The sequence below is a fragment of the Ruditapes philippinarum genome, unplaced genomic scaffold, assembly GCF_026571515.1.
Source record: "Ruditapes philippinarum isolate M1 unplaced genomic scaffold, ASM2657151v2 ctg4064_1_1_1_1, whole genome shotgun sequence".
NCBI lineage: Eukaryota > Metazoa > Mollusca > Bivalvia > Venerida > Veneridae > Ruditapes > Ruditapes philippinarum.
In genome coordinates this window covers 45,019-65,792 of record NW_026857025.1, presented here as the reverse complement: position 1 = coordinate 65,792, position 20,774 = coordinate 45,019, and the positions used below count along the sequence as shown (strand labels likewise).

Here is a 20,774-nt window from a genome sequence, read left to right as displayed (position 1 = left end):
TTATACATTTATATTACATGTATGTTATTAAGTAGCATATGCGCGTATTTGTGTTTAAGTGCACATGTTTTGTTAACGATAGTTTATGACAGTATATACGGTAATACAGTAGATACAACGTATAAAAAAAAATGGCAAGAGATATTGTTTCACCAATTGTCATTGGTATTGTGTTATATGTATTTATATAGGTTGGGTTATTATTAAATTACAAGGTATGTCGTGAGTTTTTAGCCAATGCTTGGTGGGCGTATGTAATGGCTTCATCCATTCATTAAACCTGGGAAAACTGTCATATGTAGAACAAACGTATTTTATGGTTACACTGTTCTAGGCCATACAAGTAATTGAATAGATGAATAGAGACTCATTCAAAAAAGGATAGTACGTTAACTGTGTGTTTTAAGGTTAGATGTCACGTTGCGTAATTTTATTGGAATATTTTATAAAATATTTACATGTAGCTACCGTTTGTGCAATACTAAAGAAGTGATGATTTTGTGTGTAATTTTGTTATAGTGATCATGACCGTGTTAATTTCTTTTGTTTCTGTTGGATTTATAGATAAGTTTCGTTGGTTTTATAATTTCGTATTTTGCTGAGATTTTGTTAATTCTGTTCGTAAACAATATATAAACTTTTGGTATGGTAAATAGATATTTTATATTTTTACGCCAATTGGCTAAAAAGGATAATGAATTAATTAGTATTAACACAATGTAAACAAAATGGTATTTTGATTTCCATACAAAATACTAATTGAGCCGCGTCATGACAAAACCAACATAATGGGTTTGCGACCAGCATGGATGCAGACCAGCCTGTGCATCCGCGCAGTCTGATCAGGATCCATGCTGTTCGCTATCATTTTCTCTACTTGTTATAGACTTTGTAAGCGAACAACATGGCTCCTTATCAGACTGCGCGGAAGCGCAGGCTGGTCTGGATCCTTGCTGGTCGCATTCCCATTATGTTGGTTTTGTTGTGACGCGGCTCAATTTATTTGTAAACCTTTTCAGCCAACTGACTGCGACCAGCGTAAAACAAATCTGTGCCGCCTGATCATGGTCTGCACTTTTCGCTATACATGTATACATACTTTGATGAAATTTTCCCTTCAAAGGATGAATGGTTTGGTCCAGAATTAAAAGATGGACCAGTCCGTTAAAGATTTTTAGGGTGATCAAGGTTAATTTGTGATAATATTTTTTTTATCATTATAATGCTCCAAAATGATCTACATGTAGGTGAACTTCAATCATTAAAATTCAGCTTAAATTACTTCCACAAAGTTTTGAGTCATATCAAATTCGGTTTGTATGCACTCAAATATATAAATTGCGTGTATATATTTTTTTCCATTGGCTAGATACTTAAACATGGAGTGTGCAGTGCGAGTTAAGATTTAAACAGTTTAAAAAGTTTGCTTCACAATTTTTTGTTGCCAAACGGATGTTCCCTAATCAAACATTTGAATTCAGGATGTCAGCGTAATGTGCATTATTTGAATAGGGTTAGCTTGAAATCTTTAAATGCATTTTAACTTGTGTATTTAATGTGATTTTAAAAAAAGTATATTCTGCACTTTAACGAGCTATGGATAATAATTATGATGATTTATAAATATAATAGGAAGTAAGTTATGTATAATTTAAGCATTTGATTAATCACTGAATGAATTAAATACTGTATTTAATGATTTGTTTTGGTTTAAAGGCACATAATGCTTCAGATATGTCAGAATGAACAATTTAACGAGCTATGAATTATGTGATAATTTTATATATATAATAAAGAAGTAAGTTAGTATAATGTAAGCATTTGATTAATCACTGAATGAATTAAATACTGTTTGAAATGTTTGTTTTTGTTTAAAGGCACATAATGCTTCAGAATGAACAATATAAAGAGCTATGAATCATATGATAATTTATATATAGAATAGGAAGTAAGTTATGTATAATTTTAGGGTTTGAATATTTGCTGAATGAATTAAATACTGTATTAAATGTTTTTGTTTTTGTTTAAAGGCACATAATGCTTCAGAATGAACAATTTTTTTTATTCGGTAGAAAGAGCACATAATTTTTATTGTGTTTTAAAAATACTGTAATAATTGATTTACAAAAGGTGATCGAGATGCGTATCACCTGAAGAATATACTGTCGAATGTGAAATGAATTGTAATTAAGGTTAATTAGGACATGTAACAAAAAACGTAAACAAAGTTACAAGTATATTGACTTCCACACAAAATACTAATTCACAACAACTGTGCTTATACTTATAACACAAAAGAAACAAAAGATGTCTTAGATAATTATATATATGTCCAATGATCGAGCAACTTTTTTTGAAACTGTTACAGTGGACACCAAAAAATAAAATGTTTTTTGTAAAATATTAAAATGATAACATTTTTGGGGAATTAAATGGGCCTTTAAAGCTTAGACATGCCTCCAGTAGAGTCAAAATATTTCAATAAAATCAAACTTGAGAAAAATGTACTAATTAAGATGTAAGGAAAAGTAAAAAGTTTCAAGATTCAAGTAATATTTTACATATTATGTGCGTTTAATGACTGACTTTTCAGTATTTACAACTATATTTCTACTGCATTACTAACGCAGTAAAGGCTATTTTTATGCATATTTTAACCACCTTTTGGTAATTTACTTGGTTTGAAGGGGCGTCTGTGGCCATTGAGGTCGTTGACTTCAAACCACTTGCTCCTCACCGCTGTGGTTCGAATCCCGACAGGGACTTTGGATATCCAGCTAGCTTACGGAACGTCGGCGGTTCAACTCGGGTGCCCGTTCATGCCTGAAATAATGCACAGAAGCCCTGAGGTCTTCCTCCACCAGTAAAGCTGGAACGTCGCGATATGACCTATACTGTGTTGATGTTACGTAAAACCCAAACAAACAAAAAAACTTGGTTTGAAAGTGATTGATAATGTGTTAAATAAGAAGCTTCCTTTTGGTAACTTCACAATATTACACATTCATATTCATTTTCAAAATTTTCACGAAAATAAGCATGAAATTGGAGGCGTGCTGCTTTAAAGGTGAAAAACTGTTCTTATTTGATTATTTCAAGTAGTGTGGGAGTGAAGCTCTTATATCATATAAACTTTTTCTGACCTTAGATTTTAATTATTTGCTATTCATTCATTATTGATTTGACCTAACAACAATGTAAATATAATATTAATAATCATTGATTTGGTTCAGTCAGTTTTGAGAGATAGAAGATTTTGTCTTAGATTCTTATAGATATACATGTATAATAATATGAGCTTTTAATAAGTTGGTTTTAATTATATGTCTTTTTAAGCTCACCTAAGCTTTAATGTGCTATGAGTAAAGCTTTTGTGACAGCAATGTGTTGGTCCTTGGCAGTTTATTAATGTTATCCATAATTTCTTAAAACAACATGTTCTAAACCATGGCATATGTGGTAGATTTTGACCAAACTTCAAAGGAGTGAATCTTAAAGTCACTGCAGCCCCTGTACTAACTGGATTCTGATCAGATAATTTAATAGGTCATTTAAGAGCTTTAAAAACAGACTTGCAAAACTAAAATATTAAATAACAATTATAACATTGTATTAAAACTTTATACAAAGGTAAGATATTTGGTATTTAGCATGACCTCAAACTCCTTGATATCCTCTACAAAAGTTATATACATCATCCTCTGGGGTCAAAATTAGCCCCCACCCCAGGGGTGGGGGTGTCAGTTAGTTTATATAGACATATACGGTACTTCTTGTGTCTTGGGCATATAGTATTGTATTGCCTAGTGGACCTAATACTTAAGCTATATAAATTATATCCCTTGGGTCAAAAATGGCGTACACTTAGCTCAATAGGTAGAGCCTTTGACTGTGAATTGGGCAACTCAGGTTTGATTCCCAGACACTGTGCAGGTCACTTTCGTTGTGATTAATCATGAAATCCTATTTTCTGTAGTCATTCCCACTGTACACCTGCTCTGGCACTATCACCTTGTGGGCCAGTACAAAAGTTATATGAGCCGCGTCATGACAAAACCAACATAGTGGGTTTGCGACCAGCATGGATCCAGACCAGCCTGTGCATCCGCACAGTCTGATCAGGATCCATGCTGTTCGCTATCAGTTTCTCTACTTGTAATAGAGTTGGTAAGCGAACAGCATGGATCCTGATCAGACTGCACGGATGCGCAGGCTGGTCTGGATCTGGATCCATGCTGGTCGCAAACGCACTATGCTGCTTTTGTCGTGACGCGGCTCAATTATATTAATCATGCCTCTGGGGTCGAAAGTAGCCCAACCCTGAGATCACTTAATTTATAAAAATGTTACATAATCTAGATTTATAGTTATACATTATCCTGGGAACAGGTACATTATCAATATAGCGTAGGTCTTCGTTTGACATTTGTATCTTATTTGTGAACAAAAAAATTAGCTATCACTTGATACTTGAAGTCACAGAGTGAAAGGTTCTTGGCAACAATGACATCATACAGCCTTCGTATCAAATTTCTTATTCCAATAATCATAACTTACATGATGATTTATTGTTTTTGTTAACTAAATCTTTGTAAGTTATATATGGAGACATTAGTGCACTGCATGTTTAAAGCTGCATGCCTCCAGATGAGCCTAAAATAATTCTAGGAAAATCATTTTTAACTAAAGAAAAATGTTTTAATTTTTTTTTTAGAAAAGTAAAAAGATTCAAGATTCAGGTAATAATTTTACATGTTTTTTTGCGATTAATGACTGATTTCTACAGCATGACTGACATGTTGAGGGGTATTTTGGTATATTTTTGCTGTTAAACGTTGTACACACAACTTTATCAAATTTGAGCATAATATTATATCTTTAAAGTTTGTTATACATTATGAATGTTTTTCTCTATTATATATTTTCAGTGTTGCCAACCTGTGACCTTATTGACAAGATGGTAACTGAAAGGACAGTGTGTTCAATATACAAAAAATTAAAGAATAAGGTATTAGTTGCATTTTGTATATTTTGAGAACTGTTTGATATTATATTTATGAGAAAGTGAATTCGGAAATATTGGTTGAGGAATGGTTGAGAAATTAGATATTTATTTGAACAGTGTACCAAAATTTTTAACAAGCAAAATGACTAGGTGTGCCGGCTTTGCTCGGTTACGGGAGAGTATCGGACATATAACCCAGGGATAGCTGGACACTTTAAGTAAAGACACAAAATGTAAGGGTAGGTTTGGGCCTAGATCAGGATATTTTATATATACATTTAAGAATTAAAGAGGGAACTCTTTTGATGATAATTGTTATTATACTGAGTTTTAGTACACAGAGTAGGGCATTACGGTTTAAGCTACTTATAAATCAAATCGCATTAGTATGAGATAATTTTCAACACTTTTAAAGGATATAAAGCTATATCTTTTGAAAAAATTTTATGAAATTTATCGACAGTAAAAATATAATGGTACCATAATCTATGAGGTTGAAAATATGAGATAATACTTATTAAACATTCAACAATTAAAACTATGAGATAATTCTGTGTTTAATATTCAACATTAATAAAAAACTGAGATAATACTAAATTTAATATTCACCACCTATAACTATGAGATAAAACTGAGTTTAACATTCAACAAAAAATACTGTTTTAAATGTTCAACATAAATAAGAAAAATGAAAAAATGAAAAATGAGATAATACTAAATTATTCAACAGCTATAAGATAAAACTGAGTTAAACATTCAACAATTTAAACTTTGAGATAATACTGATTGAATATTCAACATTCATAAAAAAGAAAAAAGAGATAAATACTTAATTAAATATTCAACAACTATGTTAACATTCAACAATTGAAACTTTGAAATAATACTGATTTAGTATTTAACTGTAATGAAAAAAAAATATGAGATAAATACTAAATTAAATATAACTATGAGATAAAAACTGAGTTAAACATTCAGAAATTGAAAAAATGAGATGATACTGAGGTAAATTTTCAACATTAATAAAAAAGAAAAATGAGATAATACTGTTTAATATTCAACATAAATAAACACTAATAACACTAAACTTTGAGGTAATACTGAGTTAAATATTTAACATTATTAAATTATGAGATAATAACTAGTGTAATCATCAAGATTAGAAAGTGTAGAATAAGGAATAAATCTGAATTGTAGATATCAACAACAAGTTCAAATATGAAAGAATATGATGTTTATAGTAAAAAATCTATTTGTAAGTTATCCAACAAAAAATAAAATATGAGATATAAATATCATAATTTCTATGAAATATAAACATGAGACTTCTTTTTTTGTCAATATCTCATTTTGTAGTGTGTGATAATTAATACCCCTTTCAGTGTAAAAAAGACATGACATCATTGCCCGAGATTCATGTGGCAGTCATAATGTCAGATATATATCAAAAGTCATAGTATAAGATTATTAGATCATGTAGTATATATCTCAAATTATATCTGAAAATAACTGTGCGTAAATATGAATTTTTAAAGCTGCATGCCTCCAGATGAACTAAAAATAATTCAAGAGAATCAAACTTGAGAAAAATGTTTTAAAATTTTTTTAAGATTTTAAGAAAAGTGAAAAAAGAGTCAAGATCCATTAGCAATTACTTGCATGTTTTGTGTGATTAATAAATCATTAATGACTGATTTTTCAGTTTGACTGATTTTACAGTATCTATCACTATATTTGTACTGCTTGACTAACACGTTCAGGTCTATTTTTGCTTATTTTAATCCTTTGTGGTAGTTTACATGGATGCAACTGTTGTTTGCAATTTTGTAAATCATTTTCTTTGTACATTTCACAGTATTTTAATTTTAAATACATTTAAAAAAAATTCATGAAAAATTTAGCAACTATCATAAATCTTGAGGTACATGTATTATCAGGCATAGAAAAAAATTTAGGGTCACATGTCCTACTAAATCCAATGTGCAGGTAACATTTTTATGCCCCCACAATGTGGGTGCATATAGTGTTGCACTTGTCCGTCCGTCAGTCCGTCCGTACGTCCCGAAATCTTGTGAACGCAACTCCTCTTAAACCGTATGGCAGATTTTGCTTAAACTTACAGGGATGAACAACCTTAATGTGTAGATGGTAGTAAAGGAAGGAATTTTCGCTGCGACCAAATTAAACAGAATTATGGCCCTTTGTTAATTTTTTCACTATATACTATGTAGAAATTTTGTGAATGCAACTCCTCTTAAACCGGATGGCAGATTTTGCTTAAACTTACAGGGATGAACAACCTTAATGTGTAGATGGTAGTAAAGGAAGGAATTTTTGCTGCAACCAAATTTAACAGAATTATGGCCCTTTGTTGATTTTTTCACTATATACTATGTAGAAATTTTGTGAACGCAACTCTTCTTAAACCGGATGGCAGATTTTGCTTAAACTTACAGGGATGAACAACCTTAATGTGAAGATGGTAGTAAAGGAAGGAATTTTTGCTGCAACCAAATTTAACAGAATTATGGCCCTTTGTTGATTTTTTCACTATATACTATGTAGAAATTTTGTGTAGCAACTCCTCTTAAACCGGATGGCAGATTTTGCTTAAACTTACAGGGATGAACAACCTTAATGTGAAGATGGTAGTAAAGGAAGGAATTTTTGCTGCAACCAAATTTAACAGAATTATGGCCCTTTGTTGATTTTTTCACTATATACTATGTAGAAATTTTGTGTAGCAACTCCTCTTAAACCGGATGGCAGATTTTGCTTAAACTTCCAGGGATGAACAACCTTAAGGTGTAGATGGCAGTAAAGGAAGGAATTTTCGCTGCGACCAAATTTAACAGAATTATGGCACTTTGTTAATTTTTTCACTATATACTATGTAGAAATTTTGTGAATGCAACTCCTCTTAAACCGGATGGCAGATTTTGCTTAAACTTCCAGGGATGAACAAACCTTAATGTGTGATGGCAGTAAAGGAAGGAATTTTTGCTGCAACCAAATTTAACAGAATTATGGCCCTTTGTTGATTTTTTCATTATATACTATGTAAAATTTTGTGAAACGCAACTCCTCTTAAACCGGATGGCAGATTTTGCTTAAACTTCCAGGGATTAACAACCTTAATGTGTAGATGGTAGTAAAGGAAGGAATTTTTTGCTGCGACCAAATTTAACAGAATTATGGCCCTTTGTTGATTTTTAGTTTTCAACTTGTGGCACATGTAGTCCAAAAAATATTTGACCTAGAGTCATAAGATTGACAGAACAGTGACGTGTGGGGGCATCCGTGTCCTATGGACACATTTCTAGTTCTACTTGTCCTGCATTGAGTTTTCTTAAATTCAACGCGTAATTACGAACAGACTAGTGGAATTTTCAATCTCTGAGGCATGCTGCTTTAAAGTATTTTGATAATTGAAATGTCATAAGATTTTACCAGGTTGTTTCTAAACTGAGAACAGGGTAAATTTTTTTAGCACATATCAGGCGAGCTATGGGTAAATTATATATATCAATTAGACCTTATAATTACTGGTAATAAAAGGGTCAGTGAAAAGTATTGTATAATTAATAATGTAATAAGTTAACATGTAATGATGTAACCTCCCATATTAGTATACATTCTATGTGATATAGTAATTATTTTCTTGACAGTGTTATACCCATGTATTATGTTCGCACTGTGAAAACTTACAACGAATTGGGCAATAAACATGTCCAAAATAATGGATGACAACAACATTTTTACACGGTTCGGTCAGGAATTTGACCATACCATTTAGGTTAATAAAAGGTGACACTGCGAAAAGATATTTTCATTATTTAAGAATGAGCAGTTTTTTGTGTATTATGCTGAGGTTTATATACATGTATATGTTCATACATGTACATTAATTGTGCAGTTTGTTTTCTTATTATGTTGTAAGCTACATACATGAGCCGTGTCATGACAAAACCAACATAGTGGGTTTGCGACCAGCATGGATCCAGACCAGCCTACGCATCCGCGCAGTCTGATCAGGATCTATGCTGTTCGCTATCAGTTTCACTACTTGTAATAGAGTTGGTAAGCGAACAGCATGGATCCTGATCAGACTGCGCAGATGCGCAGGCTGGTCTGGATCCATGCTGGTCGCAAACCCATTATGTTGGTTTTGTCGTGACACGGCTCACATGTAATTTTGTGGTTTAAATGTAAATACACTTGACGGAGGTTAGTCATTTTCATTCAAGACCACTCCTTTTGGGAATGCAAATGAGAATGGGTTGGGTTTTTATTTTCTTTTGAAAAAATGTACTTTAAAGAAATTTATAAAAAATTGTATATGTTTACTATCATTAAAATTTTCAATTTAAAAAATATCCTTACTCAAACTTATTTATAGCTGAATTCTTTCAAGAAAACTTTAAAATGAGTAATGGTGAGCTGTGAAACCAACCAAACAAACTATTTGCTAGGTTGCATACTTAAAGGAAATCATGTGAGATGGGTAGTTGTAATTCACTTGCTGAGAAACTGGTTAGTTATTCTGGAAAGTCAATTAGGTGGATTATAACCGCCAAGATAAGACCAAAAAGTATGACTGAGCCGCGTCACGACAAAACCAACATAATTGGTTTGCGACCAGCATTGATCCAGACCAGCCTGCTCATCCGGGCAGTCTGATCTGAGGATCCATGCTGTTCGCTATCAGTTTCTCTACTTGTTATAGGGTTTGTAAGCGAACAGCATGGATCCTGATCAGACTGCGCGGATGCGCAGGCTGGTCTGGTTCCATGCTGGTCGCAAACCCATAATGTTGGTTTTGTCGTGACGCGGCTCATGTATGATCAGTTTAAAAATCAGAAAAGCAAATAAACAGTTATGACCTTTAAACTCTAATTTGCTCATGTTTTTATCAATTAATGGCCACAAATCTAAATTTTAAGGATATGGATCATCACAAAACTTGGTCCATTGCGTTATACACCTTGTACTTGAGATGGTTTTAATCAAAGATTATCAGCCTCTGGTAGGGTTCATTCAACGTGAGCAAGCTCAACAAGGTTTGACCATCGGATTTTTTTAATGTCCTTCTGCAGAAAGTTTGTAATATAAATTAACACTCAAATAAGGGTTTCTAAGAGCCCTGATCAGGGCTTTCGTTCAAGAAAGTTTGGAAGTCATTAAATTTTCTCCTTAATTTTGGCTTTAATGACTTCCATGGAGGGCACAAATTGACACATACATATAGGCCAGGTCAAACTGACTTGCTTACTTACTAGTATAGTATTTGAAGCTTTCTGTCCTACCGTTTGAAAGATCATAAATTCATTGTTTATAATGACATGTTAAGATTTTTTTAATGTTTGACGGGGAGCTTATTAATGTATTTTTAGTGTATGCTCACTATTGTAAAGGATTCAGGAAAAGAACTGAAGATTGATGTGATTGGTAATAAAAGTTTTCCAGTTTTTTACATCCTGCTTTGAGGAGACCTGTCAGCTTTTCTGTCTCATTTATCAAAATTGCTACAGGTATTTCAGTCACAAAAATGGTTTGAGGTTGATTGGAGTTTAGTATGTTTTGTCCAAGGAACACTAGTATCTTAAAGGTGTATTACCATGATTATGCCTTAGAAATGAATCAATGTTTCATTCTGAAGTAAAGGCAAACATGAGTTTTATAGAATAGAGTAATTTAGGTGCCTAACAACCAAAGAAAGTAGCACTGAATTTGAAATTATGTGTCATCAAAGTAGCGAAATGTAAGCAAAGTTACTAAGTATTTTGACTTCCAATGAAAATATTAAGTCACTATATTTTCACTAATAGTAATTAGTCAATGAATAGCTTTTTGAAAACTATAACAAGACACAAAAAAATAAAAAATATTTTGAGAAATGAAAGTAAAAACATTTTTAGCTCACCTGTCACAAAGTGACAGGGTGAGCTTTTGTGATCGCTTTTCGTCCGGCGTCCGTCCGTCCGTCGTCCGTCCGTCGTCCGTCCGTCCGTAAACTTTTACTTTAAATGACATCTCCTCATAAACCACTAAGCCAATTTCATCCAAACTTCACAGGAATGTTCCTTTGGTGGTCACCTTTAAAAATTGTTCAAAGAATTTAATTCCGTGCAGAACTCTGGTTGCCATGGCAACCAAAAGAAAAAACTTTAAATATCTTCTTTTAAAAAACCATAAGAGCTAGAGCTTAGATATTTGGCATGAAACATCTTCTAGTGAGTGTCTACCAAGTTTGTTCAAATAAAAGCCCTGGGGTCAAAATTGGCCCCGCCCCAGGGGGTCATTGATTTTCCCTATATGCATATAGTAAAAACTTAAAAAATCTTCTTTTAAAGAACCAAAAGAGTTAAAGCTAAGATATTTGGCATGAAACATGTTCTAATAGGTGTCTACCAAGTTTGTTCAAATAAAAGCCCTGGGGTCAAAATTGGCACCACCCCGGGGGTCATTGATGTTCCTTATATGTGTATAGCAAAAACTTAAAAAATCTTCATTGAAAAAATCCAAATAGCTGGAGTTAAGATATTAAGCATGAAACATCTTTTAGTGAGTGTCTACAAAGTTTGTTCAAATAAAAGCCCTGGGGTCAAAATTGCCCCCCCCCACGGGGTCATTGATTTTCTTTATATGTGTATAGCAAAAACTTAAAAATCTTCTTTGAAAAAACCCAAATAGCTAGAGTTTAGAATATTAAGCATGAAACATCTTCTAGTAAGTGTCCTACAAAGTTTGTTCAAATAAAATCCCTAGGGTCAAAAAACTGGCCCAGCCCCAGGGGTGTCATTGTTTTTAACTATATGTGTATAGTAAAAACTTTAAAAAAATCTTCTTTTAAAAAGCCCAATGAGCTAGAGCTTAGATGTTTAGCATGAAACATCTTCTTATGGGTGTCTACCAAGTTTGTGCAAATAAAAGCCCTTGGGTTAAATTGGCCTGCAACATTGGGGGGGGGGGGCGGGGGGTTGGGGGGGCCTATATACAGGTGAGCGACCTCAGGGCCATCATGGCCCTCTTGTTGATAAATAATGGGCCTTTAACCACTGGACATGACCAGGCCTAATAGAGCAGGCACGCTTTGTTCACAGTTGTTGTATACTTGCTGTATTTGCTAATCACTTCCTGTTCAAGAAGGTTACGGGTAATTCTAATTCGACCTGCATTTCTCCCTATTGAACATACTCATAGAAGAACCAAAAATATGTGCGGAACATGCAATAGAATCACTGTTGACAATCTATATTTAAACTTGTGATGTTACCATTAAAAATGTGATGCGTTGAATATTATAAAGTGTGGAAACATTAATCAGGCACAATTAAGCGTAATATCTCAGGTATGGCAGCTGCATTTATTTGTTGATGTCATGTTAGAATTGAAAATTATCCTTGATATCCCATTAGCAACAGTTTTTAATTGCTTAATAAAATCACTGTTTGTTGTTCAGATGCACCCTCTTGATAAAATACTGTGTATCCGAACCAGAGATCGAAAATTCCACTCATCTGTTCGTAATTACAAGTAGAATTTAAGAGAACTCGATGCTGGACGTGTAGAAAAATGTAGCATTTAGAAGCTACTTTTCGTGCAGGACATGTGAGGCTGAAAATATATATAATGCTTGCGAACCCCAAACAATGATTCTATTTAGCAATAAAATCACTGTTGGGTATGTATATTATTTCTTAAATCGATGAGCAGGTTACCTTAAAGATTCATTGAAAGGAAGTACACAAAATCCAGAACGAAAATCTATTTAGGTTTAGTTGAATGATAGGAAAACTCCTGAGTCACAAGAAATTTTTGTAGATATCAGATGAAATATAAACTTTGACATTTATTTGGAAAAACAGGCAGGTAATAGCATTTGTTGCAAAAATGAAATTTATTTTATTTTTATTTTTTTTACTTTCATGCGATTAAATGAATTAATTAAAGTAGGTCAAGTGTATCACATGATCAACTGTAAAAGTTTTACAATTTAACGTTTATTTTTTTCTTGTTCGAGTTTTGTGTAATACTACATATGAAATTTCAACAAGAATTGAGGAAATTTTACATAAAAAAAAAATTACCTGGAAAAAAAGTATTGATATTAATACCCAAAACTTTATTTAATTGTATTATATTTAGATGGCATAGGGTACTAACGGCTTGGTGCAATATAATTTTCATTGTCAAAATACTTACATATTATAAATTGTCAGTATGTGTAATTGGAGCTATGTTTTCATATTTTTGAAGGATAAACAGGGGGATTGGGTTATACAGACCAAAGGCTTAGAAAAGTTGCATGCCTCCAGATTATACAAAAAAATTCAAGAAAAGCAACCTTAGGAAACAATGTACTAAGATTTTTAGAAAAGTTAAAGGCAATGCTTTTTATTTTTATAAATCAAATGCTTTTTATTTTTGGTATAGTCTTTTATAGTTTCCAAAAAATGTTACCCCATTGATGCATTTGTGTCCTCTGTTACTTTTTGGCAAGTTATAGGGATTTAGTATTTTGTGTGGAAGTCTTAAAATACTACTTTTTTCTACATTTTGTTACTTTTATAACAAATTATTTTACATGTATAACTACTTTCTTCAGGTTATATGCATCAAACATACAATTTTGTACTCACAATTACCTTTATTTTATAAATGTTAAAGTACACATGCTTATCCTTTCTAAAGAAGTAAAAAAAAAATTTATTGTGAGGCATAATATGCCTTTAAAATATTTACAGTTTAAGTAATGAATTACAAGTTTGTTACAATTACGTCAAAGGACTGATTTGCGGAATTATCACCATATTTCTACAATGCAAGCTGTGAGAATGACTAACACAGTTTTTCATATATTGACATTTTGGTAATTAACATGGCTTGAAAGTGCCCTTTGCAATGTGTAAACAACTTTCTTTGTTCACTTGAAGATATTGTACTTCTAAGTACATTCTCAAAATGTTCACAGAAATTAGCATGAATATGGAGGCATGCTGCTTTAATACCTATATCATTTGTCAAAATTACTATCTTCTCATCCAGTGGCTTATTTCTTAGTTATTACGTCTCCAAATAATTTTGTAAGACATCTTGTTTTTTTCCGCTGTCCGTCTATCTGACCACATTTAATTAAGCTTGTCCGGCTTTCACAGGTCAAACTGCTGGAGGAAACTTCACAGGATTCACTTCACAGGATTGATCGGAACCAATTATCCTAGGTTACATGTATATCGCTAAAAATAGAAAAGATCTTGTCAGGCTTTCACAGGTCAAACCGCTGGTGGGATTTATATGGCGCTGTTCAACCCTTGAAGCACCCATGTAGGAGACAATACCTATGTTTTTGTGACAGTAATACCTCTTCAAGTTTTAAAATGCACATGAATGGCTTCTTGTTTTGATATGGAAAAAGACCCTTTTTTGCACAGATAGAGTGTATTATCAAACGTTACCAGGAGTAATCTTAAAATTTACCATAATCTAAGTCAAATTGATATGAAAATAATAGTGAGATTGAAGTTGTCTCCCTTGCAAAACATGAGATATATATGACATCCGAGCACCAGGATGTAACATTTGATACATGATTATAACATTAAATTATTGTTTCTTGTAACTATAATTGGCTCAAAATGTTAACAAGTCATAATTTACTTCTGCTTTTTATTGACAGTCTTTGTGGTCATTTTTTTACTTTTTGTTTATTGTCAATCCTTGTGGTCAGTTTAAGTACCAATCAATGAAAGATACATCTGTGGCTTATAAGGAAGTTAATTATGCCTGATATCAAATGAAACATGATAAGTTATCATCGTATGAAACTAATTGATGTTAAATTTATATTTTTTGCAGGTTTTTGCTATTGTCATTTATAATTTAGACAAGTATAAAGTTTAAACTTAAGAGGCCCAATAAAAAAATGAAAATTTGAGTAAGAGAGTAAATGATACTGACCAATTAAAAATTAGAATATGTATTAGAGAGTAAATCATAGAGCCCAATTAAAAAAAATTAGAGAGTAAATGTTTGAGGGCCCAATAGAAAAAAACCAAAACAATTTGATTTAGAGTATAAATGATAGGGCCCAATAAAAAAAACATTCTGATTTAGAGAGTAAATGAGAAAGCCCAATCTTTTAGAGAGTAAATTATAGGGCCCAATAAAAAGACCAATCTGATTTAGAGAGTAAATGATAGGGCCCAATGTTTTAGAGAGTAAATGATAGGGCCCAATAAAACCAATTTGATTTAGAGAGTAAAATTGATAGGACCCAATGTTTTAAAGAGTAAATTATAGGACTCAATAAACCCAATTTGATTTAGAGAGTAAATGATAGGGCCCAATAAAAAACACTCTAATTTAGAGAGTAAATGATGGAGCCCAATAAAAAAACACTCTAATTTAGAAAGTAAATGATAGAGCCCAATAACAAAAACACTCTTATTGAGAGAGTGTAAATGATAGGGCAGGGCCCAATAAAACCAATTTTATTTAGAGAGTAAATGAAAACCCAATTTGATTTAGAGAGTAAATAATAGGGCTCAATAAAACCAATTTGATTTAGAGAGTAAATGATAGGGCCCAATAAAAAAAACAATTTGATTTAGAGAGTATATTAATGTGATGCCCAGATTTTGTTTAATGTTTTCTTACTTTCATATTAAGCTGATTTCACAATCATGACCACAGATTTAATTGTTCACAGCTGATTTGTATAATATTATAATTATTACACATTTATTTATGGTAATTGATTTTCACCATATCACAAACAATGACATTATGTTGGGCATGTTTTCCCGTAATTTTATGACATCAAATGCACATATATTTGACATATTTATGACAGAACAAATGGCAAATATTGAAGGTTTTTTTGCAATTCAGTTACAACATGTTCAAAGAAAGTGCATAGAGTTACATAGATTCTTGTGGTCTATTCTTGATATAAGATATACAATTTGTCACTTTAGTGCAATAACTGGTTAACTCTTATTAAATTTAGGACTTACTTGTTACTGCACTAAGATGATGATATGTATATGATTATATATCATTCTATGACTTACCTGTATTGGTACTGTACAATTGGTACTGTACATGCACCATTACAATAGATGGGTTTTCAGATACTATGGCCCCACTTAAAAAGTGATAGGAAAGTCAATACCGACCTTGGTCTGTAAGTTACATACATAACCAGGTCTCTTCCTAAAAGTGACTGATCAATAACAAATAATCAGAAATAGAAATAATCCTTGTTTTTGTAACTTATTGGGGATTTTTCCATGGCCAGTAGATTGGACTTCTTTTATTTTGAGTTCTAAAGGTCAAAGGTCACTGGTACACTTTATTTAAAGTCCTTGTCCAGTCTATAACTTTAGAAGGAATAAGCATTGGTTTAATTAACTTATTAGGGACTTTGCCCATAATTATGGCCAGTAGTTGACCATTAATGATTTTTAGTCAAGGTCATTGCAACCTTGACCACTAAAAGCTTAACCAACCAGCAACCAGAGAAAATTAGGCCAAGGTCACATGAAATATTTACCTAATGAAGAACAAGCTTGTCCTCAATCATAGTATTACAGTTTGTAAAATATAGTGATATTACTTTAATATATATATTTATATATTATTCATATATATATGACATTAGCCTTTATCAATGATGTATAGGTATCTAGTTTATTATAAATGGGTCAAATGGAGCGCCTGCTCTGAGTCAGTAAAACTTGTAAATTGGCGCTACATGACTTTTACAGTAAAAGTATGAGTACCTAATAAACCAACAAAAAAACGATAAAAGATAACAAAAAAATAATATTTGAGAAATGGATTTTTTAAAAATACATGATATATTAAAAGCTTTTGTAAACACTTACGTGACAAGTGTAGTAATTTCAGATAGGTTATAGAATAGATATGTTAATATGTATTATCACTTGTTCTACTATTGATAATTGTTCCAGTCATGCTCACAAACAACTTTGAAAGTGTTAAAGGCACATCATGCCTCAGAAACAAATAAATTTTTACTTCTTAATAAAGGGCAAAAATGAATTTTGTAATGTTTAGATAATGGTTTTAGAGCATGTTATGTGCTTTATAATTTCTTGAAGAAAGTAGCGCTAAATTTAAATGTGAAATAATTTGTCATTACATTTAGCAAAATGTAAACAAAGTAGTATTTTAACTTTCATACAAAATACTAATTCACTAAATAACTACTAAATACCAAAAAATCAAAACCAAAAGGATGGTTCAGGTAATTGGCCAATGAGTAATAATTGGGAAAATATAAAAGTACTTCAAAAATTAAATATTTTGAGAAATAAAAATAAAATCATTCCAGGGGCATAATGGGCCTTTAAATGCATTGACATTTTAAGAAAAGGTCAGTTAAACAGTGATTATTTTCTGTAGCAGTTAGTGTTTTGCAAGTTTGTCTTCCTTTAAAATCCATTCTTTTGCCTTCCTATCTCGGAGCACACTGGAACTGAAACTGTTTAGGCTTAAATCCGCCAGTATAGAGCCAGGCCAGCCTGCAGTCTGGTTTTTAGGGTCCAGCAGCCTTGATACCCTTGATAAAATTGATAATTGACAGTTAAAAATGGACAAGCTGGACAATTACATTCATGAAAATTGAGCAGTTGAAGGTTTTAACTATTTCACTCACATGAATTTATTTGCTCTCTTATATCGCCTTAATTTTGTTGAGTCGGGGTACCTCTCGGCATAGCTGAAAAGCCATTGTTTCTTTAAGAAAGAAACTACACTCATTGCCTAGTACTAGTTGGTTCCTGGAACGGATTCAAGAGTGTTTGAATAAGTTATAGCTTCCAACACAATCAAACTAAAATAAATTAGTATAAACTAATGAGTAACTATTTGAAAACATTAACGGGACACAAAAAATAAGAAGCTTTTAAGAAATAAAAATAAAAGCATTTCTGGGGTATAATGTGCCTTTAAAAGGATTTGTCCAATGCCCAATCTTGAGGTTAAGGAAATGTTTTTAAAATTGCTTACTGATTTAAGGAACAGTGCAGACCATGATAGTACAGAAGTTCAAAACTGGTCTGCATAAATATTGGTCTGCACTGGTTGCAAAGGGTCAGAACAACAGTTGCTGCTGGCAGGCGAAATATTTATTATCATAGCAGTCAGTGTATTTCATCAAGGCAAGAGAAAAGAATGATTTATTTGTATAAGTAAATGTCGGCCAATAAGTTCATACATATTTAAATGCACTCATTAACAAAGCGCCCACACTGAATCTGGTCGTAAACTCATTGTGAAATACTTTACTTACCATACTTACACAAACAAATGCCCCGTTCTGGAAAAAGAATTTGCTTTTTCATTACATTATTAGATTCATACTTATTTTTGAAAAATTTTAAAGACATATTAAAAAGTAAAAAAAATTCAAGTGAACAAAGTCAGAGTTTAATTTACACATTGCAAATTTCATTTTCAGTCCAAATAAATTACTCAATAAATGTCAAAATATGCAAAAAAATCCCTTACTGCATTTCTTACGCAGTAGAAATAATGTGAAAAAATACTGCAAAATCAAGTCATTCATTGCATGTGTAACATGTAAATTATTACTTGAATTGTAAATATTTTTACTTTTCTTAAAATCTTAAATCATTTTTCTTATGGTGGATTTTCTGTTCTGTAAAACGCAGATTTTTCAGTCTCTTTTATTTGAGGCTTGGTTTCTAAGAAGTAAACTTCTTGTGCCTTGCACAGAATTGCATAACCAGTTATCAAAGCCGCGTGTTGGTTTTCCAAAGGAAAAAATTTTATGGCTCAAGCATTAAATATGCAAAATTTGATTAACTTGAAATAGATTTAAGGCCAGAATGACTTACAAATCGTATTGACTGCAAAATTGTCAATATTCGTTGTGCACTAATTTTTGTAGTTTGCCTGGATAGGTCAATCCGTAAATTTAAAATCTACCGAAATTTCATGATTATTTTGCATCATATCATTTACATTTTAAACCTTTTGGAAAAATAAACAGTCCACAAGTTTAATTACCCTTGAGAATGTTCCTTGTGCAGAACCACAAAATTTCATATCCACGAAAGTGAATTCACAATATGTGGTATCTATTGTTCTCTCGATGCATGTACATTTTTTTCTCTTCTCAATAGTATAACTGTAGGATGATAATACATGATTTATGAATGAAAAATATTTTAATTATAATTTATGCGTGAAACAAATGATTACATAATGAGAGATTTGTTTGTGTATGGCAGATCTTAACATCGTAAATGACAACATGTAGGGCTTAGATTTGATATGTGACGGTCTTGAACGGAAAAAAATATTTTCTTATTTTTTTATTTTTTTTCTTTATTTTGCATTGTCATATAACAATAATTTGCATCAGCGTTTGACAAAGTTAGACATAAGAGCATTATTTTATAACGGTATTTTGATTAATTTATTGTTCCTTTAAGCAAGTATCTTTGTAGATTGAAATAAAAGGTCACGGCAGTTTAAACTCGCGCGCTCAATTAGCGGAAATATTTACTCCTTCGCAAACAGATACAGTTAATTAATTCATAGAGAATAATTTGCATTAATTTTTAGCTCGACTTTTCTATGAAAAGGGGAGCTATCCTACTCGCCCCGGCGTTGGCGTCGGCGTTGGCGTCACACCTTGGTTAAGTTTTTCGTACCACCCCACTTTATTTCAGAAGTATTACAAGTATGGCTTTGAAACTTACCATACTTGTTCACCATCATAACCTCCATCTACAGACAAGAGTACATAACTCTGTCAAGGTTTTTGACAGAATTATGGCCCTTTTTTGACTTAGAAAGTGTATTGAGCTTGGTTAAGTTTTTTGTACCACCTCACTTTATTTCAAAACCATTGGAGGTATTGCTTTGAAACTGACCATACTTGTTTACCATCACGACCTTCATCAACAGACAAGAGGACATAACTCTGTCAAGGTTTTTGACAGAATTATGCCCCTTTTTGACTTAGAAAATACATTGAATATGGGTAAAATCCACTTATTGCCTTAACCCTTTGAGATATTGCTTTGAAACTTTTAATGCTATTTCACATCATTACCCCCATCTGTACGCAAGAGAAGGTAACTCTGTCAAGGATTTGTTTTAAAAATTAAGGCCTTTTATCGACTTAGAATCTTGGTTAAGTTTTTAGTACCAGTCCACTTTTTGACTGAACTGTTTGAGATATTAATTTGAAAGTTGGAATACTTGTTTACAATCATGATTCCCAAACATGTCCAGGAGAAGGTAATTCTGTCAAAGATTTTATTTGAATTATGGCCCTTAACTGTCAATGTTTTGTATTATAGGCAAGCACTAAAAAACTTAAAAAATCTAAAAAAATTCATTCCTATCCACTTGTTCACTTTACCATAAATTATGTCATATAAACATTGCTGTAATATTCAAGGGTATCAAACAACTAGTTCACTTTAAAAATACAGAGATTCTTGTATTGCCTTTTACTGCAAAAACTTTTTTTATTGGCAAGCAATAAAAAAGTCGAGCGCGCTGTCTTACGGACAGCTCTTGTTAATTAATTATGCTAAGGTGTGGGTTATGCATTATGATTATAAAGCCTTGTAGAAGTGAAAAAAAATCTCCCAGATAAGTAATGGCTTTCAATTACCAGTGCATGTTTCATCTTATAAGTCACGTTTAGAACCCACGCTTTGTAATATTTTAATAAATTAACTTTAATGAAGAGAGCCAG

General features: G+C 32.2%; 1 protein-coding gene across 6 annotated transcripts in view; it reads left to right on the top strand.

Annotated features, from left to right (window-relative positions):
* The window catches only part of LOC132748503 (uncharacterized), a 45,058-nt gene that overhangs the window by 10,398 nt on the left and 13,886 nt on the right, over window positions 1-20,774 (top strand). For 3 of the 6 annotated variants that reach the window (XM_060738151.1, XM_060738148.1, XM_060738147.1), the window contains one exon: window positions 4,929-5,008. The gene's annotated coding sequence lies outside the window, so the exon portion shown is untranslated. Of the gene's footprint in view, window positions 1-254; window positions 408-1,188; window positions 1,636-4,928; window positions 5,009-20,774 lie in introns of those variants that run through there. The other 3 variants (XM_060738150.1, XM_060738152.1, XM_060738153.1) reach the window with 3 other exon arrangements.